The sequence below is a fragment of the Symphodus melops genome (genome assembly GCF_947650265.1).
Source record: "Symphodus melops genome assembly, chromosome: 20".
NCBI classification, from domain to species: domain Eukaryota; kingdom Metazoa; phylum Chordata; class Actinopteri; order Labriformes; family Labridae; genus Symphodus; species Symphodus melops.
The window spans coordinates 17,629,912-17,654,418 of NC_136710.1; the positions used below are offsets into that span (position 1 = coordinate 17,629,912).

Consider the following 24,507-nt stretch of genomic DNA (forward strand, 5'->3'; position numbering starts at 1 on the left):
GAGTTTAAGTATGAAATCGACTATTCCAGGAAATAGGGCTACCTTTATTCTGAACGCACACACTCATTGCAATGTTGAGGCATGTGTATGTTTTTACAAAGTGAGTGCATGTGTGTTGGAAGATGGGTGCAGTGCATGCAGGAAGCTAGCAGGTAGAGGTTGAATTAGGCCTATCCAGGTGGAAGGCACTGGAAGGAGAGAAAAAAAAAGAAGAAAAAACCTAAGCAAATGAGTGGAAGGAAAAATATCACAAAAATGCCACACAATGAATCAGTGACTCGAGTTGAGCCCACTAAACAACATATTAGAGAGGGAATAATCTGGCAGTGAGGGAAAGCTCAACCAGGGCACTCAAGCAGCCACTGATGAGGATGAAATTAGGAGCAGGTGTGTGTGTACCAGGAGCTCCAGCACCAGGAAGCCACGCCCAGCCTCTGAGAAAAACAAGGGAGAAACCACAACAGCAGCACAGGGGGAAAAAAAACAACAAAATAAAATATTTCAGAACCGCTACAGATGGTTGTCGGCATATGAAAGGGAATTCTTGTATATTGTTGAGTTTCTGTTTTGCTCTGCTTGTGAGGTTCTGTCTTTGTTTCTGCAGGACAGCTTGATTAGCTTGCAGTCGGATGTGAGGACGGCAAACAGCAGATCCACCTTGAACAACCTTTGATAAGGTCCACTTACCTGCAGAAGCCCTTATCTCATTCACGTGTTCACTGCACTGAAGAAACTGAGCAGAGATACAGCGGACTGGTTTGGGTTTGAAAGCTTTTGAGATGTAACAACAAAGTTTTATATGTCCAAAAAGGGGGTTTAATTTGTAAGGAGCAATATAAAAATCTGGGTGCTTGTAATTTGTCCAAGGATTGTGGATTGAGAGAGGAGATTAACTGCCAATTTCGACTTTCTGTGCGTGCGCTGCGGTCCGTTAGCAGAGGCTAAAGTTTTACATTTATGTCTGACTTCCTGTCCAGCTTGACGCCTTCCCTGACAGACTCGCAGCATAGTTGAATGCAATGGAAAACAAAATGCTCAATGACACTTTTTTTTTCTCTCGTAGACCCTCCAAAACAGACTAATTAACTGAATTTTAATTTTTAGGTTTATAAATGCAACATATTTTACAATCATATATTAGAAAAAACAAACAATAGTACATAACGTTGACCAGGGTTTTTATTTCAGTCACTGTTTACAACATCATTGAGCAACAATCAGGTGACACTGTTTTTGCTGAGTCTGCAGTTTTAAAGTTTTTTTTTAAACTAAGAAAGGAAAGAAAGCCTCAATGCTTCATTGGTCTCCATCCACCCTTCATGAGCAGCCGTCTTTATGAGGGGTTCAACAATCACCTGGAAGGCTGCACCTATCACCTCAACTTTAACAGCTTCGTGCTCTGGAACAAACAAAAACAAAGACTGTAGAGAAGAAAAGAACCCTCCACTTGGTTTGACCCAGTGATGTCAGCTTCCTAATCAGGAAATGCAATGCCAGCACTTGTGTGTAATGTGTACCAGACACACTGTAGAACATATAATGGTAAAATGCAGCAAATAAAGACAAATAATGTTGGAAAAGCAGGAAAGAATCGGAGGAGCAGGAAGAAGTTTGGAAAATATTCTTTAATGCGCAGGGGAGGGAGGAGGTAATGACATTTGTCAATGTGACAGGACAGTTTAAAAGACAACAACAAGGATCAGTAAATGAGTGTAAAGAACAGAAGGTGGCAGTGATACAACTCTCTGGATACCAGCTGCCGGTAAATACCAAAGAAGAAGAAGAAGATGCACCTGCGTGTCAGAAGTCCTGCATGATGGTTCTGAAGAAACACACAAAGGTAAGAGTGAACAAGGGAAGGACAAAAGAGAGCTTATGTCTGCAGCTGATGTTTGCTTTGATTTAATCATGAGTTTTCACACAAACTGTGACACCTGCTTTGATCAAGGTGATGCATTTTCACAACAGCAATGGTAGACTTTGGGAAAACAAATTAAATGTTACGGTGCTTTGGTGGTCTGCGTAAAATGAACGTTAGACTCTCAACGCTGCCCAATTGTTCTCCTACACCGTACTGAAGAAGGGAAATGAACAGACGTAGTTTGGAAGTCTCTCAATGTGGCCTCATGTGGGAAGCAGATCTTCTGGAAGTCCTAAATGGAGGGGTTTGTTGCTCTGCGTGCAGAGTAATCCAAAAGCTTGGTAACTGTAACTGGTGGGCTTATGCTGTGAACGTCTTCAGCAGAAATTGTCACTGTGAGTGAGGACAGTATATAGGAGATGCAGGTTTGTATTTTCTAAAGAAAAAAAATCTTCACAGAATTTTTTTCACCACATGATTATCGCTCCATGTGCACCCAGTAGTTGCACACATGCGTGTCCTGTTCTTCATGGAAGACCAACGTTTTCTTGATGGAGCTCTTTATATGTAATTATCTGCACAATCGTCACTTTAGATTGAAAGAACTAAACGCATGTAAAGGTTCATCATTATGTCTCATTGTGATGACGCACAGTGCTGAGCTCCTGTTAAAGGTGGGCATGTCATGTTTATATGTCAGGAGTGCTGGAGGCTCCTCGAGTCAGGCTGAAACGCAGACTAGGATGGAAAGCTCAACGGATGAAGCCTCTCATTCAAGTTCTCTCCTCCCTTTAAAGCTTCTCACCCTGTATTGTAGCAATGGTGTTTTTTGTTTCAACAGTGATGTTTGAATGTGGCCTACAAGCATCTTTTTTTACTAATTTAAAAACACCTGTATCCGTACATATGCCTCGTCAGCTGTTATCATTTTGTTTGAACTTGTGAGAGCATCACCTGTAAAAGGAGGCGGGTTGAGACTTTTTTTGACTTGTGTGGGTGAACTGTGGCACTGCCTTGTGCAGTGCAGTCACATATGTGCACAAATGAAGGAATAGCATTTATTAACCCTTTCTATCTCTGGCCGCCCTCTGGGTCCGCCGCTGCCTGAAACTCTCCCCCTGTACCCCTTGTTTTATTAATGTGGTACTGGCATGTAGAATAATTATGGCAGGGTTACTTTTGAAAACTTCAAGGTTCGAGCTGTGACAGCTGAGGTGTAACGTGATTACTTGGTGATCTGCTAGTAAATTATGTTTGTGATTGATGTTGCATATATATTTCAAGTGCATTCTAATAATTCTGTAGACATTTAAAGAAGAAATCCAACATTTGTGTTGTAAATTCACATGATTTGTAGAAGAATGCCTCTACTACTTTTTCATGCAATAGTCAAGACACTAGTACTTAAAGCTCCTGTGAAAAGTTTTTATTTGCTTTTTAACAAACTACACATAGTTTACAAAGGGAGTGAGGCGTGGTTGTCAGTGTGTCACCTATTGGCTGAGTGTGTGTTGTGTGCTGCATGTTGTAAGGTGTGAGACTATAATACATGATGGGTGACTGGCCAAGTTGGTCCAGGTGCAGCTGAATATCGCCCAACAGCGAACTGTAGGGAAGGGAAACAACACGGCGACAAAGGGCCCTGCTGGCGGGAGGGCCCGCCTCGCCCTGTCCTTCAGTTGATGCCACTTCAGTCCTATTAACAGCATGGCTCTATCTGCTGCTCAGCAAAGTAACCTGGCATGTGCATGAGCACACCCACACTGGTTTTAGAAGTCTTGGTGGTGTAAAATAGCCTGATTTGATTGGTGGAGACTTCACGCAGGAATGCAGCATTTTAATGCCTGTTTGTTCTTTGAAGGTGAAACTGCATTTTAAAGGGTTAAATTGCATTCAGATAACAAATATGAATAACTAAATATACAAGTAAGGAACGTCAATACTCTCCCAGTCCTTTGGGGGGGGGGGGGCAGCTGCTCAAGTGGGTTGGCCCATTGCCATAAGGCTCATCCGTAACGCTGCAGCTGATGTAGCAATCACTCTGCAATAGAGGCAGCAGAAGCAGGAGGGTGAGGAAAGATTGACGGCTGGATTGATCTCCTCACAGGTGGTCGAGTGTGGGCGGTTGCTGGCAGAGTTCCTGCGTTCAGTGTGTGTCTACCCTGAGGTCAGACTTCCTCGGAGTCCTTGATAATACATCATTAAACAGCATGGAGTCAGCCTTACAGCAGCAGTTATATTTCCTATGAGCAGAGCAGGAGTCAGTTTATCTGCATGTCAGACTTAATGAATGATAGACGGATTCTTCTTTGAGTTTTCAAAACATCAATATTTTTTCATTTCATACATTTAGTGCTGTGTGTATTTGCCCTCGTCTATATTTCCAGGAGAGTAAAGTTCAAGGCAGGACTTTTCCGAGATCTATCATCGTTTGTAGCAAATAAACGGCGAGATAAATTCATTCACAACTTGTCTTATTAAAAACACTTCTACTGTTGCGATCATAGATGCATCTCCTGCTCAGATATCACAGCAGTCATTTCAGGCGATAAAACCCAATTTGTGTGAATTTGTTCAAGCTGGAAATGAAGCTCGTTGCACTCGAGGTCTTGTTAAACCCCTGAGTGAGAGAGGGAACATGAATTGGAAAATGCTTTTGAAATGCAGAACGGTTGCTCCATTTCGCTAAATGAAAATGTGAAAGCCTTGCAAATCAAATCACAACTCCGGTGAAATCACTTCAGTGCTGCGTTACAATTCCTTCTCTCCAGGAAATGCATCGCCCGAGTGCGGTGGTTTATTTTATCCTGCAGCAACATATGTCTCCCAACGACGGGAGCCGCATGCGTTCATGAGGTGAAAAGTCGTGTGCACGGAGCTCAGTTTGAGAGCTTTGTGTTGAAGAAAGAGCACACGGTGCAGGATTAGCAATTCCACGCACAGCTGGAATGACTGTTGTGAATGATACCTGCTGCACATACAGTGATTTTGTTAAGTGAATCTCTGCTTTCTCCTGCAGGACCAATCTCTGCTGGTCTGTCATGCTGGACAAGTAGTTATTGAGCAAAAGATTGAAAGTGAGAAAGAAAAGATTGGGTGTAAAGTAAAAAGAGGGAGGGGGAGCGGGACAGCAAGGGCAGAGCATGAATGAGAGGAGAATGAAATGACAGAGAGGGCAAACGAGTGAGAGACTGGAGCTGCAGAGCTAATAGGAAGCACACGGAGAGATGGATTTGACTGAATAAACGAGAGGACTGACAGAGACAGCAGAGCAAGGAGTGAGTGAGTGAGTGCCCTGGGAGGCAAGAGATGTGTAGGAAGAAGAGGAGAGGACAGCGCGCCGCTCCTGCTTGCTATTCCAGGTGTCATCTTTTCCAGTCGCTGCTGATTAGCGCCTGAACATATCTCCTGGGGAGAAAATTAAATATTGATCTATTTTTCTCTCTTCATTCTAACCCATCATTCTTTTTTTTTTTTCCCCACTCTGCGCTGTTTTTTTTTTTTTTTTTTTTTTATTCTCAAAAGACCACTACTGATGGAATTTAAAAAGTGACTGGTCAGAGCTAAGCTGTGTTAGTGAGCTTTCACGTATGACAAGAGAACAGCTCGTAGTTCATTCATCCACAGGTTTGTGCTTTTAACTGTGTTCTTTTTTGAAGTGTAAAAAGCTGCCGCACTTCAACCCTGCCTTTCCTTTGTATGTACAATAAGACTGCAGAGCCCTGAACAAAGACGTAGAATCTCGTTTATGACATGTCAGCATTTTTTTATTTTTTTTCTGTAGCCTCAGGATTTTGAATCTAATGTTTTTAAGCATGGAGTTCATCTGATCATTAGAAAAGAGAGAAGGACATTTGGGTAAAATATTCTTGATCGCATTTTTGCCGGGAGTCATTTGTGACTTTACCAGTCTCATGTTACGACACTGACGGCCTCGGTCACACTGGCTATCCGTACCGTGCCCAAATACGCTGTTATCTGACAAGTATGACTCAAAATGGTCCCATGTACCGAGGCTGCAGGCCTCGCACAGGTGACCCGGGTTCACGTACGTCCTGTGGCATTCTTACCGCATGTCTCTCCACTCTCTCTCTCTCTCTCTCTCTCTCTCTCTCTCTCTCTCTCTCTCTCCCCACCTTCAGATCCTATCCACTGTCCTCTACTAAAAAAGGCTGTCAGTGGACTTGGTGCACAGCCATTTCAGAAATTCTCGATTTTCTCTCACATCTCTGATCTGTGGACCATTCTTAACCGCTCATCTCTCTTATTTTTACGTGTATATATGCAGCAAAGTCAGCAAATTAGCTTTCATGTTCTCTGTGTTGTTGTCTTATGTGTTTTTCTCGAGTCCGCCTGTTTGTTACTTCATAATTACATACAGCATGCATGTGCTGTATTACAACATTAAGTCCAAGAGGTAATCATGCTCAGGCACGGTTCGTCCTGATACAATGTGACCGTGGGCTGTGCTGGTCAGTGGGGGAATTGCCGCAGCGTATTGAACGCAGTGTGACCGCGCTCTAAGCCAACAGCTCGGTAGCCTAGCTTTAGCTTAGCATAAAGACCAGAAATAAATGGGGAAACGCTGCTTCTCTGTGTTTGGTCTGGACAGAAAGCAGAGCTGTTCCAGATGATCTTATACGTCTGGGTGGTTCGTAGTTACCCAGAAGGTCACTAGTGTAACCTTTCAGCGCTTTATAAACCAGCAGCAGTATTTGATAATCTATTCTCCGATAGACTGGCAGCTAGCGTGAAGACCTCAGAATTGGACTGATTTGATCCATTTTCTTGATCTTGTCAAGGACTCCAATGACAGAGTTCTGGATCAACTGCAAGGGAATGAATAGGATTATTTAGTAATGCTGGGCACTTTATTTTTAGATTTATTTATTTTTTAGAGAATGCTATATCCTCCGCTATGAGTGTGTGAAAGTGGGAATGTCACATGTAGTGTAAAAGTGCTTTGAGTGGTCACAAGGCTGGAAAGCTCTGAGGAGAGCCCATTTACCCTTTAGTCATTTAAAACCCAAAAAGGGAGCCAGAGGAGGGAGGTGTGGGTGATATGCTGATTTAAAAAAAAAGGGGTCAATCCTAAAAACCTGGCTGCAGAGGTCAGCACATACTGCAGACTTGACTGAATGACCCCCTTATCCAGGGAGTTACAGAAGTGAAGGTGAGAGGTAATAAAAGTACAGCTCAGTCTTTTAAAGTCGTGAAAAGTTAAAATCAGCCTCACTTTAGCTCAGGCTCACAGTTGGACGAGAGAGCCTTTTAATAGTACATTTGAAGGAAGACTCAAAAATCTCTGGGCTTTTTTGGGGGGCGCTGTAAGGGCATTGTAGTGGAAAATCTTTTTGTGAGATAATTTAGTCATCCACAAAGCAGTGACAAAAAAATAATGAATTATTTAATCACAACAATCAAAATAATTCAAGAAACTGTGAGTAAGTAATAAGAGGAGACACGGTTACTCCAGATTTATTGTATGTGTGGAAATACCTCTGCCACCTTGAGGGCCTCAGGGCCACCACATTCAAAGTCTGGGCACATCACTGCTGAAAACCACAGATTCTTTCAGTCCTTCTCTCAAATAGTAGATTTTATAATCACTGAGTAAAGCTTTGATGTTGCAACATGGTTCAGCACACCTGTGAGGGATCGTGTTCATAAGGTGTTGTACAAATGCAAGAAAGGTTAACGATGACAAGTTTTATCAGGATCAAGAAGTGCAAAAGGAGGACTGTGAAAAGACTGTTCACTACCATTGATTACTTGTTGAAATACACCGAGAAGGCCATAATAAGAACATACGACCAGAAAGGTGTTTCACATAAAACAGTCATCATAATAAACTATTAATATCCTTCACGCCCGAGGCAGCCTGCTCCCCTCTGAGGTGGTATCATAAATCCTCCAACTCCACCTGAGTCCTCTGGGTGGCATAAAAAGAACAGTCATGTGAAACGTCTCCTTCATCTCCTCCCCTCCACCCCTGCCCCCCTCGTCCCTCCTCTCCTCCCCCGTGTCCCGCTCTTCTATGCGCCGCTCTGGCTTTCAGTGTGACGGCCTCAGCCGTGAGGGCCCAGAGTGGTTGTGACAGGCCGGGATAGCAGCCGTTCCCCGCTGTCTGCGAGGATTAGCTCTCCTCGTTCAGGATGACTGGGGATGCCTCCTGGCCCCCCGTACCTGGACTTTATAGGTTCTTTTCCAGATTACAGGTAGATTAGGTTCTATCACTACAGATTTTGTACAACATGGTGAACAATTTAGATGATACAGTGATGATGCTGAATGTTTATTTACAAATTGTGTTATAATTAAACATTTACGTAGTGTGTCTTGAAGTTACTTTGCCACATACTACATAATGAAAAAAAAATCAATAAAACCTAAATAAAATATTTCGCAATCTGACAAAAGGTGCTTTATTTACCTGCTTAAACAGAAATAATGTAGGTGAAATGGTAGCATCATTTTGCCTAACCCTTACAGTATATGGTGTAGTTTATTTGGGTTTATCAAGCCCATTGTAAACTGGGTGGTGATTTGACGACGGCTGCGTTGGTTTGAGTCCATAGCTTCTTTCTACTTGGCTTTAAGACTCGTTTGTTGGCACGGCAGTCGAGTTTTTCTGTGGCCACGTTTTGCACACAACGCCTGCTCAGTGTTGCCAAGTCTGCTTATTATAAGTGACTTTGGGCTTGTTTTTCTGTTGGGTCGCTGACAGATATTGTCAGTTTCTTGTTTCCTGTAACAGTTTGTCCAAGTCAGCGTCTTTTGGACTCATTTCCATAGACCTGGATGCTTGTTTCTCTCACAGCAACACTGAGCTCACCAATGATGCAACCTCTCAACTTTTTCTTGTGCAGAAGTGTCACCCCAAATACTTAAAAGGTCTTTCACCTCACTGTCCCCTTCATTGACTATGTACCTCCATAGCAGCTGTCCTCCATGCTTGTTTTCATTGTGTCTGACTCATATTTACCCCTTCTGCCCCTCCAGAACAAAACTGTGGCAGCTGCCTCTCCAGAGTGGCGTCAAAGTCGCATGCATTCCAACATGGCTGTTCAGTTTGAGGTCACATTGCAGAAGGTCGGACCTGAAGCTGATTTTAAATAAGTCCTGCTACGAAATTGTCCCAAATCTAATTCAAAGAAATGTAACCTAAACAAACTGCTGTTTGGCGACGCCTCCGGCAGCACACCTCCAACCCCTCTCCAGTCGCGTTTACACAAAGGAGTTATCAATTACAACGCACCATAACTGACCACCATGAAGCCCAACGGGGGGCCAAAATTGCCCTTTGCTCGGGCTGCAATTGCCTGTGGCCTTCCTTGTTGTGCTAGCAGGCTACTGTTAGCACACTTTAGTTTACACACAGCTTCTTGTTTCACATAAATTGAAACAGAATAACCCTGATTCTAAGACACTTACGTGACATCCAGACAAGCAGTGAGGTTCTTCTTCTTTTCTCGAGTAATTGGCTCCAAACACAAGGCTGTCCAGTCCATGTAAACACGGCTCGGACAACAATACAGCCGACGGGACTCAAACTCGTCAGTCGTGACTCAGAGAATCATGTGCTGAGGATATAGTTGATCTCTGCTGTATGTGTACAATGTCGTACAGTCTTCTTTTAACCCTAAGGTTAAAATGTGCACACTTTTTGACTTGTCAGATTTGTGCTGAGACTTTATAAAGCACTGAGTTTTGCTTATATGTCAATACTGTGTCAGAGATGTGATGTCGCTGTTTCAAAGCACTAGAAGTATAAGAAAAATGACTCTCCTTGTCTTATTGTTTTATTCACAAAGATGGCTTGATACAGTTAGTGTACAATGCTTTAGACCTCAGTGGTGAAGGAGGTTGATGTATTGTTGCCTGTTTAATGCTGCTATTAGTCTGCCATTACTGTTTATTTATGTTGCCTACTGCTCAAGTCGCAGTTAGAAGCGTCCCGTAGAGAATGAAGTGTCTCAAATTAAATTGCCTTGAATTAATCATTCTGAGATCCCTTGTACAATTTCCAAATATTACATTGCCTTGCATGATGTCTCTTCTTTCTTGGTATTATTACACACTTTTGGAGTGTAGTAATGAGATTTATTCATCAGCGCCTCATTAGCTGTGTCTGTGGTTCAAGTTAACACCTGTGAACGTAGCAAAATATTATCTGTTGCAATTTTAATGAAGCGAGTATGAAAAACACCAAAGTTCTGCTGCGAGTAGCACCAGTGAGCCCAGGTGGGGACTCAGAGCTGCACGTGATGATGTTTAAACGCGGCCTCTGACGCTTCACGAAGGCATTATCTCAGTGGATTAACAATGCTAATGAGTGGAGTGTTAGCCTTCGGTGCATATTAGTAAATATGTGCGATTCCTGCAGTATGACTGGTTCGACATTCTCCTGTTTGCCCCTTTCAGCCATTAAGACTTATTGTCCCTGACATGGTAACTGTAAAGCAGGCACTTGCAAACCAATTTCCCCCTTTTCCCCGATCGACCTCTCTTTTCCACACTGGTGAACAATCGCTACGAGGGGGGGGTAAAAGCCTGACCTTTGGTTTTATAGACCATTTGCAATATGGAAAAAAAAAAATGTCACAGTGAGATTCCACTGACGCCACGGGTATTGAAGAAAAATCCAAGTGCTCAAAGAATCACCGGCTGCAAAAGGCCTTTGTATCGCTTGTGTGAGTTGTATTGGGTTTGGGCACCTTTATCCAGCTGTTCAATTTGAACTTTCACGCACCATAAATAGCCATCAAGCGGACATTGTAAACTGGTGAGATTGAGGAAAAGACAGCTCTTGCATTAAAAGGACGACCCCAGAACAGATGGGATGCTGCGCTCTGCTGACAAAGCCCAAGGCCTTCGACCAGACTCCATCATGATGACCAGTCCAGCGTGCATTTCCACCAGTGAAACAGCGAGTAAATCTGAGCTGGCTCTCATCCAAACATCCAATTATTCAGCGTCAGGGAAAGCCTCTTCTCTTTTCCTGCCTGGCTTTATTTGAAAAATCTGAACAGGCCAAACAGGAGAAGTGCTTTCATTTCCAGAGGCAGCGGATAGCCAAGAATGAACGCCATTTTAATGAGCTTTTCCAATGAGGTGCCACCTGTTTTATCCAGATAATTGGATGATTGGCCACCCTTAAACAACCCTGCTTGACAAGCAATACTTCTTTCTTTCTCCTTCTCAGACTGCATACACCACCACACTTATAACTCACAACAACCAGTTAATCGAGAAAGCATATTGTGATCGACTCGTCTCACCGGATGAAGAAGGAACTGAAAAACACTATTCAAACTTTATGTGCTGTCATTAGCCTTGCTTGTAAACCTTGCCAGTTTTTGCACACAGCTCAGCTTGACTTTAATCTCTGTTCAGAGATGTTGCGTGGGATGAGACTTTGCTAGGAATGTAACCATACACTCAACTGGGGGCATTTCCACAGCTATGGTTCGTGTATTCTGATAAACCAAGTTTTCACATTCTTTCATAATAGCCTCAAGTTTGCTCTGTGTTCACACAGGGGGTGCTTCCAAATTGCAAAGCGCCTACCCAATCTGACAGTAGACGGTCCCTTCTATGACTGCAGGTTGGAGACACATTGCAGCGTCCCTATCCTGATTGACATGTTACCATAGGAACTTATTGATAACAGGCTGCCTTCTGCTTTATCGTCAATGTAATTCTAATTGGGACAGTAATTTGCCAAGTATATCTTGTGCTTTATTAAACAAAAACTTCTAACAAGCTTCTGAGCTAAGAGGTAACACTGTAAGTGCACTGAGAAGTACCACTGTTTTCCCACCTGTGTTAGTTTTACAATATCCCTTTTGTTTTCATCCAGTGGTGTCACCCCCTCCTGGCCTGCAGATGAATTCAGTGTTTGGATTCATTGATTTGGCTCCTTTGAATCCACATGCTATGTCCAACAGTTAGTGGTTGCTATGGATGCGATGGAGCAGTAAATGTGTGCTGCTCTATCCACCTACCTTACTCCTTTTCTGATGGCACCATTCTGTACTTGTTCTCAATTAGACCCAATTTAGACATGGCACAGTCCTCTAATGGCTTTAACAATAACTCTCCATTTTTCTGCGTAATTATGAATCCATTTTCTCCAGACCATACACGGGACTCCCTATTGAGACAATTCACATGATATTATCAATTTCACAGAGCTCTATTCGACAACAAAAGACTATGAGGAACATGATAATTTTAGACTGCAGGTATATATATGTACAATCATACTTGGATAATAGTGTCCCTATATAAGCAAATACAGCCAAATGCTCCTTCCTTCTATTTCTTTGGGTAATGATTTAATTGAAGAACATTTATACCCAAAGGCACAAGTTTATGCACAAGATTAAAATGTCTAAAGCACAAATCAAAGAAGTCTAAGTCATTTCAGATTTCATGACGAAATACTTTAAAATGATTTAGAATTGCTATGAAAACATATGGATGACTACCTATCTTTTTGTATTCAATTATTGAGTCATTTTTATTTCTTTATTACATAAAACTAGACGTGAATGTTATAAATGCAAAGCACTCTGCACAAGCAGTGGTTCTCAACTAGTGGTTCTGGACCCAGTGGTTGGTCATTGTCGGGTGGGTCATGAATGTGTGTCTGGAAGAAAAACGGCTGTGAAGTGCTTTTTAAATACGTTTATTTTGTTTAGTTTCTTTCTGTTTTGTACCGACTGTCATCCAAGCTGCACGATTTTTCAGTAAATACGTCTGGTCGAAAAATAACAGAAATGTGAGTGGAGATTTCTCCCTGAAGGACAGTGCAGAGACGAGTTGTTGAGCTGTAATGATTGGGAACTTATTTCTAGTGTTTATGCACTATTGGAAAAGCATCAGTCGCCCAATCACAGTTTTTAGGCAGGCTGTCTCACTATTTTTCAAATACGCCGACTCGAAAGTGTGTTTTTAGGCCTCACTGGAACATGCAGAAATCAGAAGTGTTTGTGATGCTGAGGTGTGTGGGAAAACATCCATTTTTTTCTGTATTTAATTAAGTCTATGTTCTCCAATGTTTCTTTGTCCGGCCCCCCTTTTGGCAGAATATTTTTTTTCTCTCACATTTGCCATGCTTCAATGGCAGTGCAAAATGGTGTGTCTTGTTTTTATATAGCCTTGCTGTGCCCCCACCCCCATCACAACTTCGGCCTCCGCAAATAGGGGCCACAGAGCCCACTTTGGGAGTCACCAAGGGATGTTGTAGTTTTTAATAGAAAACTTTAGCAAAAATAACTTGTACATTCGTCAAAGGTACCATGGGATTGTCAAAGTAATAAATCGGAAAGATAAACGAGGAAAGAGTCGGGTTTAGCAGAGAAGAAGTACGAGAGTTTCTGTGTTATTGGACTCGCTCTTCAATCTCTGAGAATAGAAATAGCTTTATCGTAGAAAGGCAATGAATCTGCAACCCGTCGTCTTAAATTTGAAAATTTCTGGACTTCTGGTGTAGCAAGCAGCTAGTGAGAAAGGATTTAAGGCCAAGACTTTATCCATGCGTTTCCATGTTTTACATTGAGACGAGCAAAAGAGAAACAAGAATGGTGTGGGTGTTGATTTGCAACATCTGAGCATGCTGATGTCTGTTTAATTAAAAGATCAATTCTGGCGGCTCAAACACTGAAGAATAGTTGTACTCGACCACAAACTGAATTCTTCCAGTACATCATTGTCATTTGCCAACTGATAATTTGCCTTTTAAATGTAGAACCTGTGAATAGAGAGGCAATGGAACCCTCGAGTAAGTTCCGTTTGCTTTTGCCATAAACAACATCTAGTTTCTCATGCTGCATATTGTGTACCTAAGTGGTTTAAAATATTAAATGCCTGATCTTACTTAATAATGGATTAACCTAATCCAGATGCTGAGTTAGCAGTAACTGTGCTGGACGGTTCGACGAGGCTAAATTAAATAAACATGGCGGGAGAAGTCCCTCATTAGACTCTTAATGTTAGTGTCAATTCTTATAGGACAACGACTAAACTTTTCGGGCTTTCACACAGAACAGAAAACTCCTGATATATCCAGGACAAACTGTCACAATCAGCCTCACTTGCCAGACTCCCCTTGGGGAGTTGTTTATATTCTGTGACTGGAGTTGGTGCATTGATTGCATGCATGCCACTGCTACGAGCTCTGTGCACGTAATTAATGTTGTTCTCCTCTCTTTAGTGAAAATGCGTTGTTTCTTTGAACATACATGTTGTGGATTCTGTTGATTCATCTGCTACTTCCGTTTGTTCTTTTCTTTTTTTTTTTTAATATCATGTCTTACCTTAAGGAGACAGGTCAGCAGAATAGCCGGAACAGGAAGTAATTAGAATTGCTTCTCCTTCTTTTATCTTTGTTGTGTCTGTCTCGTTAATCATAATCCTTTCAGATATTGTGGTTTGTGTATATTCATTGTGTTGAACTTCAGTGGAAGGAGCTGAAAGCAAAGGTTCGCAGAGGCGGGAAGCATTTCCACGGCAATAGTGGGCTCCACCAATCAGAGACGTCACTGTGACTCTTCAGGACAGAGCGAGTTCTTTTCCCCAGGATCCGACATGAATCATGTTTTTTCTTAAACTGTTGATGTCATTCAAGATTGCGTCTTCTACAGGATCATATACCATCGTTTCACACTCGGTTAGCTTATGGTAAATCTACCTTGGATACTTATGACATGACGGTTGATAATCCAATACACTATGTAGAGAAAGAATCAGATTTTTACTTATCGAACCTCACTGTTGAGCTCTGCAAAGAAATGTTGTGTAAGGAGTGCACGGATCGCGCACTGAGCAAAATCTTTTTGTTTGTGTGTACTTGTGTACTCATCGAGGAGTTTACTCAAGTGTGAGTTTGTGTGTGTTGGTGAAATGTTTGAACCTGTGCGTTTAGGAGTGGGGAGGCGGGGGCAGATTTAGTTGGGTAATTGAGTGCTTAATCCCATCAAAGACTGCTTCATGCAGTCCGCTTCCCCCATAATCTGCCCATAATTACACACTCGCAGCATCAGACGCACACGTACAAAGTTGTGCTTGTGCACACTTGGAAACACACAAAAAGACGCACACACACACACACACACACACGCCGCGTCTTTTAGTCCCGATACAGTTCATTTTAAGGTTACTGAAGATGTTTTGTCCCCATGGTAACGGAAACATCAATTTTTTTTGTGAGCACTTTACCAAAACAAGTGTGTTTTAAAAAACCACATTTAGAAAAAAGTTTTCATCATCTTATTTACTGTAGCTCTTTTGTCATGAAAACAAATTTAACTTTGACCTTTTGGATTTTTATAAAACTATAGAATTCGTAATGGAGATTATTTATGTCCTCATTTACCTGCAAATGTATGCATCAAAGCATTCACAGTTCTTAGCAGATTATCTCCGCTGGAGGTGACCCTGTGCGTGAAGTTTGTATTTCATTGATGACAATGTCTGCGTATTGTCTACCTGTGTTTGATGATGTTTTTCAATTAATATCATTTCTTTTCACTCGCTTTGTCATACTCACTCTGAGGAGAGAAAGCCATTGGTGTCCTTATTTGGTTTCAGGTTGTCCACAGAGACACGGAAGCATCCGTCTGTCACAGTGTGATTCATTATGCTACACAGAGTGCGATACACACTCTTAACCTGTGGGTCAGCACAGTGAATCCTGCTGCTGACACATCTCCGATCAAGCTACAAAACTGCTCTAAAAGAATCGTTGTCCCACATAAATCCTAAATAGCCCGGGTTTAGGCCAAGGTAGAGGAACAATAGTCTTTTGTTTGTCTGAGGCGAGGTAAGCTAAAGATGCTTGTAAATAAAATGCTAAATACTGACACGTTTGTTCCTGAATACTCCCATCTGTCTGTCCCAGGGAGGGGAAATAAACACTGTAAGATTGTGAGAGAAAGGGTGAGGAACCAGCAGCGCAGCAGATTAGAAACGCAGACTTGTTTCTCGAGGCAGCATGGCTGATATTTTTAAATGTTCCAGGAAAATATGGATGGGAAGGGTAAGTGTGAAATGCCCTCTATCTGCCAACTTGGGGCGGCAGTAGCTCAGTAGGGGCGGCAGTAGCTCAGTCTGTAGGGACTTGGGTTGGGAACCGGAGGGTCGCCGGTTCAAGTCCCGGCACGGACCAAGTCCGGAAACTGGTCTGGTAGCTGGAGAGGTGCCAGTCCATTTCCTGAGCACTGCCGAGGTGCCCCTGAGCAAGGCACCAAACCCCAAAAACTGCTCTGGAGCGCTCGCTGTGGGCAGCCCCCTCACTCTGAGACCTCTCCATTAATGCAGAGTGAAAACCGAATTTCCCCTCGCGGGATTAATAAAGTATATATATATTAAAAAAAAACTTACAAAAAAACTTAACCACCATTTACAGTGACCTGATGGCAGCATTGAGAGACAAACGTGACTTTGTAGAAATAATTGCTTTTTTTCTCTGATATTCTTATTTGCTTTTGTCAGTCGTGTTCATTTCTGTCATATTTCATAACCTGCCAAAACTCATCACAGCAGCTTTAAGTAAATGCATGAGCTGTGATTGGTTTAGCTATAGCCTTTTGCTCTATGAATGGCAATCAGTTGATTTCTTTAGTCTGCCTTTATTAGGGCGAGGCGTTTACAAGCAGTCTGTATACTCGAGTGGACACAGGCCTCTGCTATGTTTCCTGCAGTGTTGGCTGTCCATACTGTGTGTCTGTACTGTAGGGCAACTGGTTTAAGTCCCATTTCTGATAAGTCATGGTAATGTGGCTCTGTTACTGCAGACGCGTGGACAGCTCTCTCTGCAGGCACTCTGCTTCATCTTTTCTTCTCTTGTAGCCGTCGTTAGCTCTGATGGCTTGTACGTTGGCTCAGCAAAAGACTTCAACTTGCAGGAGATTTCTCTTGCCACTAAACTTAATGGGACCATATCTCCAGTCACCATTTTTTTTTCTAATTGGCTTGTTCGGACGAAAGGCTCATCGACTTGGCTCTGGTAGTACGACAAGAACGTGTGCTATGAGGGTTAGCAAATGACATAAAGTGTGCAAATGTCATTGTTTGTCTACGCTGGTTTCTCCTTCAGCTTTAATGGCCTGCTTAATGTGATTAAACATCAAATTTGCATTTCCATGTGTTGCTAGTTTAAAGTGACTTACATTGCACTTCACGTTATCGAGTTCAGTTTTGTTTGTTTAACATGCTCTCGCCTTTGGAGTTATGATTCCTAAAGAGAACAGTAAAGCAGTTGCAGGCTGAAACTGTGACTTAAGAAGTTACAACATTCAAAGTATATTCAGCAATGCAAACTAAGAAAGCTTGATTACACCCAACACTAGGGTGAACTGTTATAGAGTGACTACTAAAACGTTAATTGAATAATGTCAACCAGTAGATAGATAGATAGATAGATAGATAGATACTTTATTGATCCCGAGGGAAATTCAAGGCATCCAGTAGCAGTATACAGACAGGCAGGACACAAAACAGTACTCGTACACCTTGTTCTCAGCAACTATTGGATTGATTTATTCAAATTTTGAACCATTTATTCACCAAATTATTTCATGATCTGCTGACTCCCTTGAGCTTCATCTTGAATATTGCCTTTTTACTGAAAGTCTTCACATCTCAGCATTTTATGGATTGTAATTAAATTGGGTTAAGGCGTCCATGGAGAAATATCTTTGGTCATGGCTGCTTTTTAGCTGATGTGAGCATGCTAACAAACATCCCAAACATCCCAACATTAAAAATGGTTGTTTTGAGCGTGTTCGCCAGCTTCTCTGGTATTGAGGTTATAGCACACCAGCTGTTATGTTAACCCTGTGCTCCAAGTTATTTGTTCTAACTCCAGGAAATAATTCTGCTGCCTAAACACATGTATGTACTCTTCATGCAATGAGCATACCATACCATTGCACCTTGAATATTGATGCATACATCAGTCCATTCTCTTGTGCACTTGTATGTACTTCCTCTTGATACATTCCCCACTGCACCAAGGATTAGGGGTCAGAATTGCTTAAACAGCAGATGAGCCAGTGTGCTGTTAGTTGTTAGAGGAAATCCTGGCATTTTGGTCAAACTGTAATTACGATACGGGTCATGGGATGAAGTCACACTTGCTGTGGTATAGTCTTGATGGTATGGAAGTAAGGGTATTGGAGCCGTTTCTTGGTATGGACTCACAGAGGGGCTTACAGGGTGGGTATTGCTTCATGGAGAAGACATTAGGGTGGCACATTCTTGGAGTTGCTATGAATTAAATCATCTCCACAGAAAAAAGTGAACCGTAGGCTGTTAATAATAATGGACTACAACTGAGTGATGTCACCCATTGGTTTCTTCGGAGCTTTTTTTGAAGTCTGTACATGGAAGTTGCCAAAATTGGAAATGCTGATTCTGCCTGTCATTAGATCGACTTAAAGTTTGACTTATACATCTAGTTTAAAGTACCAAGATATGTATGTTACACATGTGAGTTAGCAAATATGATTTTTTTTCTTGTATATTGCATGTTATGAAGTCCACCCGAAGTGCATCTATCATTTTTCCACTTCTTGAAAGGAAAAGGCGTGCAAAAACTTTCTGGAATTTGTAATGAAGCTTTGGCATTTCTACTAAAAAAAAAGCCTTGAAACTGTGCCTTTAAACTGGTTGAACTTAACTTCACTAATTTAGATAAATGGGATCGAAGCTGGTCACGGGGCCAGAATCACAAGACAAAAAAAAGGCTGAGCGGCAAAAAGCCTTTTCATTAAAAACACCCATCTATCTCATCAACCACTCACAGTGACACTGGCTTTGTCAAACGGTGGACGGGGGCCAGCATGCACAGTGGAGAGGTTGACCCCTTGTTTTGCCCAGGTGTCGATCAGCTGAGACAGAGGGGGAGCTGGGGGAGGAGGGCGAGGAGGAAGAGGAGGAGGAGGAGAGGAAGGCAACAGACTGCCAGATCTCTGTGCGCAGCGTGGCCTCTGGCTCTGTCACCACCGCCGCCGCTGCTGCTTCTGCTTCTGCTGCTGTCAAATGACGACAGGACGGAGAAAAACAAAGGAGGGTCGGGTTAGGGAGGACATTGCTACGAAAATAACACATTAAAGTAGAAAGGCTGTCACTTTGCACATGTTTTTTTTTCCTAATTGAAAGTGAAAATCCTCTGAAAATGCAAGCAGGTACACTCCTTTTAACTTATTAAGGTACACACAACTACACCTTGATTCACAAATGTCCTCAGCTAATTTACCTACCTAAAAGAAAGTTTGATGAAGGTCATCTGGTGGTTTTATTCATTAAATTGCCCTCTAACGTCTCATGTCTTTTTCTTTTTTTCCCCCAAGTATGTTTAACTGCCATATCTCGAACACCGAATTAGTTCAACAAGGCGGCTGTTCTTTTAATGGTATTCTCAACACAAGTTATTTATTTACAACAAGCTTCAACTTTTTGCTAGTATTCTTATTTGTAGATGGTTGAAATTAAAATGTTTTTTTTTTCCATTTGGTCAAGGCGTATTGTAAAGTGTGTAAAAGAAATTTAGTCAATAACGCCATAATTTATTGCATAAAGGACGTGACATTAAAGCAACGTTAAAGAGTGCAGCAGTGTTGCAATATAGACATGCAATAAAATCCCATTTTATTATAATATTGCATTTAAATGTAGTTAAGCAGTTATTAATTTAATTTATTAATTTAATTTAAGTTATTGTCTAGAGATCATATGTCCTGTGTACAACTGACCAAAGAACAAATAACTCAACAATGAGGCATCTAGGGTGGCCAATCAAATATCTGAAGGGCCCATGCCTCCCCAGGTCAACCCTTGGAAAAGCCCCTGCCTGACTTTTCAAGTGAACAAACAAAGTAAAGGGGTATAACGAGGTCTTTAAACTGTGTCTTACATAAACAAGAGTGGAAGAACCGGAAGTGAGCAAGTCAGTGTGGAATATAACTCTGGATTAGAAAAGTTTAGCAGACTGGAAGGGCTGCAGTCTGATTTCAATTTGTTTTACTTAACATCCTCCTTTAGGAATGTCATTGAATCTGGTAGATGATATAAGAACATTTGTTTTCTTAAACTGGAAGAAACTTTAATTCTGATTCTGTTAGTAAACTTTCATAACTTCAGCCCAAAGGTATTTACATTTCCCTTGAAATTGATAGCTTTTGATTTCTGGGTGATAAACAAACCTCCAGTCAAAGTGAGTAAACATCAGCTTCCTGTAGATTATAAAGCAGTAGTTTCCAGCCCACCCCAGTGAGGAGAACTGCTAACTGCTGTGAGAGCCACTGGGTGCCCTCTCCTCCCTCACTGCTGTACTCTTTAATTCTCAGGCTGTACTCGATCTGTCTCTCCGTCTGTCTCTGCCTCTGGCCATGGAAGCCAAATGTCAGAATGAGTCTCCCTCTTCTGCCTCTGGTTTATTTGATGCCTTTCTTGTTCGTTTTGAGTTAACTGACAAAATAGTTTTGGGCGTATAAATTTGTCCAAGATGTGAGAGAAACAGTTGAACATGTAGAGAAACAAACTTGTAAGATGAAATGCTTCAGAGTTTCATACATGGGCACTGGCACCTTTTTAAAACAAATATCAGTGAACTGCAGGAGATGCAAGATGGAACATAATGTAATTACAACTCCATGACAGAGGGAAACGGGCAGCTTCAAGGTTAGATATTATCATCCTTTAAGTTTAAATACTTCTCAGATGTCCTCATAACATGTCTGTGCTGTGTCTTGTTATAAATCCACTCTGATCATGTCTATACTCCTCTATTTCAACCCTGTTCAGAACAGGCTGTTTCTGTGTCTGTACCTTTAAATATGTAAATGAGCTGTGTCTGACCACGCCCCTCTCTGGAAGGGCTCGGGTGTCTTGAGCTTTCTCACTCCATGTCTTATTGTATACGGGAGGCAGACTCTGAGGTCAGAACAAACACCGAGCTGTGGGAGTGTCACCCACTTGGGGGAGGGGTTACTGCCCTTTGTGATGTCATAAAGGGAAAATCTCCAAACGGCCTGTTTGATCACACATTTTCTGAAAAGTGGAGCAGGCAGGAGATGTTGAGGAGGGTTCGTAGCTGAAATCGGAAGGCTGTGGTATTTATTATACTTTAAATTCAAGGACTAAAGAGAAAACTTTAACCCTTTTAACAGCCATGCTGTTTTTTTGCGAAACCAAAGTCAACAAAGTGAGTGGTGCATTATACAGCAGATCTGTATCTGGATAGGAGCCAAGTGTATATTGTGAGCTTGAAAGGAAACTAGGTTTGCCAATACAGAATTGTATATGTCTGACATTTACAAGCAAGGGTAATGTCATCTGTCTAGCCTTTTAGAAGTTTACCCATATAGAGCGGACTGCGTGGGCTGTACCTGCTAACAGAAGAGCAAGAGTGTTAACACAAGGTTTGTCAGACATTTTTGCTGTTCTGTCTGACCTTAGCCAAATAGATCTAAAATAATACAATCTGTTTTAAGATCTGTCTGTGCTAAGCCCCCCCCCCCTTCTCTTTCCTCCCCAATTGAATCTTCAACTCACATGTCAGAACTTTAAATGTCTCACCCACACACGTAGTTGTACATGTGACATTTACCTCACTGTTATTCCAATTAGCTGTATTCACACTTGGTTAGTTCGCGGTGTGTCTGTAAAGTTTTCCTTCTTGTGTATCACAGCTTTCAGGGGTCCTTAAGTTAAACAGGAACGAGTCGAGCTTTCAAACAGCCCTACTGTTGTTTGGTTTGTGTTGTAACTGCTCTGACAGAGGTTATATGGACAGAAAGGCGTTGATTACAGACGTTGTGAGAGCTTGAGAGGACTTTTGTTGTCTTCTGTTGGAGCTGCAGCCGCTGTAGAAGACGTGAATCGTTCCACATGAGGTGACTTTCAAAAGAAAGAAAACACCTGACGTTCAATGTGGATTTCTTCCACACTCGTTATCCTGCAGTGAGACCGAACGAGATGACTTCACTCTTTGGTTTGGTTTCACATGTTCACAGAAACAACTTGTACAAACCAACGCCAACATACCGTCTACCTTGTGATTAGCACAGAAATGAAAATAAACTGGCTTAATTAAATCACCTAGCCACAATAACACTGATTAATACAGACATACCTACCCACCTCATCTGTCTGCATGCCACAGATTGACAATTTATTCAGCCAAACAGATGTTAATGCAACCTGATTGGACTGTCAGATTTAGAAGCATTTGGGGAATGTAAAATCATTATGTTAAAAGTAAACTGATGAGGAGGGAATGGTTTTTCTTTTTCCCGCTGTTGGTTTTGTTGAGAGAGAGAGAGAGAGGGAGAGAGAGAGAGAGATCATGATTTGTATGAGCTTCTAACCTTTTCATTTCTTTTTACGTGTAATGCTTTGTCCACAGAATTATTTGAAAGAAAACAAAAGTGATATTCATCCGTCGTCTCATATCGGCAAAATAAACGTCCTCATTCATAATATACTGCTCATCTGTCTCTGGTACTCACAATTAACAGAAATGTTGTTGTTCACAAAGTTAGCTGCTAGCTTGTGACCATTGTGGACACCAACATGAACAAATATTACACTTTAATTAATTTTGGAAAAGTTGGAACCAATTTCATCAGTCACAGTATTTGTGGAGGAACTGATCCCTTATAATCATCTCAACAGTATAAATATATCAGTGTTAAAGTTAAACGACTAAATGGAGTTTATTCCACGGTGGTACTTATACTTCCAACAAGTCAAATTCAGTCCTTCTTTTTTCATCCACAGCTGCATGTTTGCTGCGAGCTCCTTATCATAACCCCTAACATAACAGTGTGCATCTGTGTATGCAGCTGACTGAAAAGGCCAGGAGAGCTGCAGCTTTGAGCCTGCAGCTATAATTGAAATGCTGTCGGAGCCACCGGAAATGTAAAACACATCATTTTATTGTGTGCCAGAGGAACTTTTCCTAGAGCAACTGTAAAAGCTTTTCTGAACCAGAGTCAGAGTGAAATAACTACCATGTTTGAGAGAGAGAGGGAGAGAGAGAATGTATGTTTCCTGTTTCACAGGATATGAGGATGTATTAAGCCTACATGGGATCAAGTTTTATGGAAGTTGTCTAAAACACGTTTTTGAAGCTTCTTTCAGAGGGCTTTTTCATCATTCATCGTACACACATTTCAGTCCGTTTGTTTGACCCGCTAACAGGTCGTCACGCGAGCTTTGATTTAGTTGAATAACAAGCATTCACACATTACAGCTAATTGAAACCAAAAATACCTCAGAAAACATTCACAATCAGCTCCTGCTTTAGCTGAACTACGGCTAAACTGTTCTGCAGCATCAATCAATCATTGTGTGTAGCGCCAATTCATAACAAGAGTTATCGCGAGACTCTTTACAAAAGAAGACTACACATTGCGTTCCTGTTGTCCACGCTTCCTTGCTGCTAGGCGATGGTTTAGAGGACGACACAGTCCGATAGTAGTGGCTGAGTGTCAGGCAGTGGTTGAGATCTACCATGAGGGTGTTTTCCTGTATGTTCGCTGATGTTTGTCAGAACGTCTATGGAGTCATGTAAAGACAAACCGACCTTTACGTCAACGATTCAAATGAATCTGGAAGCGCAGCCCTGGATCTGTGAGAACAAATCAGTGCATGGCCTGCGTGCAAAGTTCTGAGCTGCACTGACTCACTGCGTCCACTCTCGGTGTTATTTTTCGACTTGATTTGACCTTTACATCCCATGAGAGGAACGTCAGCTGAGGTGGCTCGCCAGTTAACTCACGAGGAGAAAACAACAACGTCTGACATCTCCACAGCGATTTACAGTTGTACACCTCAGAAATCAAATGAAATAAGTGAACTTTTCATGGGTAAGACAAAGTGATCGAGCCGGTCTCTCGTCTATTGTGATTCAGGGTCAGTCACTTTTTGGATTGAGGATGTTTTGAATGAATATGTATAATTATGAGGTTCTCTTTAACACAGTTGTTAAAGATATGTTGAAATGTGGTGTAGAAAGTGTCTTTATATATCCAGAGAATAAGACGGTACTCCAGTGCTCATTGTTAAATGGAAACACTCCCAGACATAGCTCGACAGGGTGCGTTTGGGTCCTGTCGGCTCTGGCAGCACGCGCCACATCCGCCGTGTGTCTGCACACATGCATGTGTTTGTCCGCCTGTCCGTCCCGGTTTCCACTGTTTTGGCAGAGGTACCTCGATTACACTGTGACTGTTCATCAAAGCCCTGCTCCCAGGCAACCTTGTCGCCTGGCAACACGAGTGAGGTTCACCGAGGGGAGACTTCAACCAGGCTCAAAGGGAGCGAAAACAGAAGGAAAAAGAAAGGGCACGACATATTAACTTCACCTCTACCTTTTTCTCCCTCTGTTTATTTTTCTTCTTGCCTCTGCAGTTTTTTTTTGTTTTGGTTTAACTTTACTTTCTTCACGACTTGAATATTGTGAAACCTACTGTACGGCCTTGCAGGGGGGGGAAAAAGTCTGAAACACCAAAGCAGACGGGGAAAGGTGACATTTTGCTGCGTCTTTCGGCTCAGTATCACTGCCAATTGTTAAACTTTGCTCCGTTAGCGCGATATAGAAGTACATGCACGCTCTCACCCTCCATCACCCT

At 42.0% G+C, this 24,507-nt stretch overlaps 1 protein-coding gene and 1 long non-coding RNA gene across 2 annotated transcripts in view; one reads left to right on the plus strand and one right to left on the minus strand.

Annotated features, from left to right (window-relative positions):
- LOC306841236 (ependymin-like) overlaps positions 1–11,066 on the minus strand; it is a 130,480-nt gene extending 119,414 nt beyond the window's left edge. Inside the window, exon 1 of the mRNA XM_079371019.1 lies at positions 11,060–11,066. The gene's annotated coding sequence lies outside the window, so the exon portion shown is untranslated. The remainder of the gene's footprint in view (positions 1–11,059) is intronic.
- LOC306841247 overlaps positions 1,407–24,507 on the plus strand; it is a 133,280-nt gene continuing 110,179 nt past the window's right edge. Inside the window, exon 1 of the long non-coding RNA XR_013781458.1 lies at positions 1,407–1,840. This is a non-coding gene — a long non-coding RNA (uncharacterized lncRNA). The remainder of the gene's footprint in view (positions 1,841–24,507) is intronic.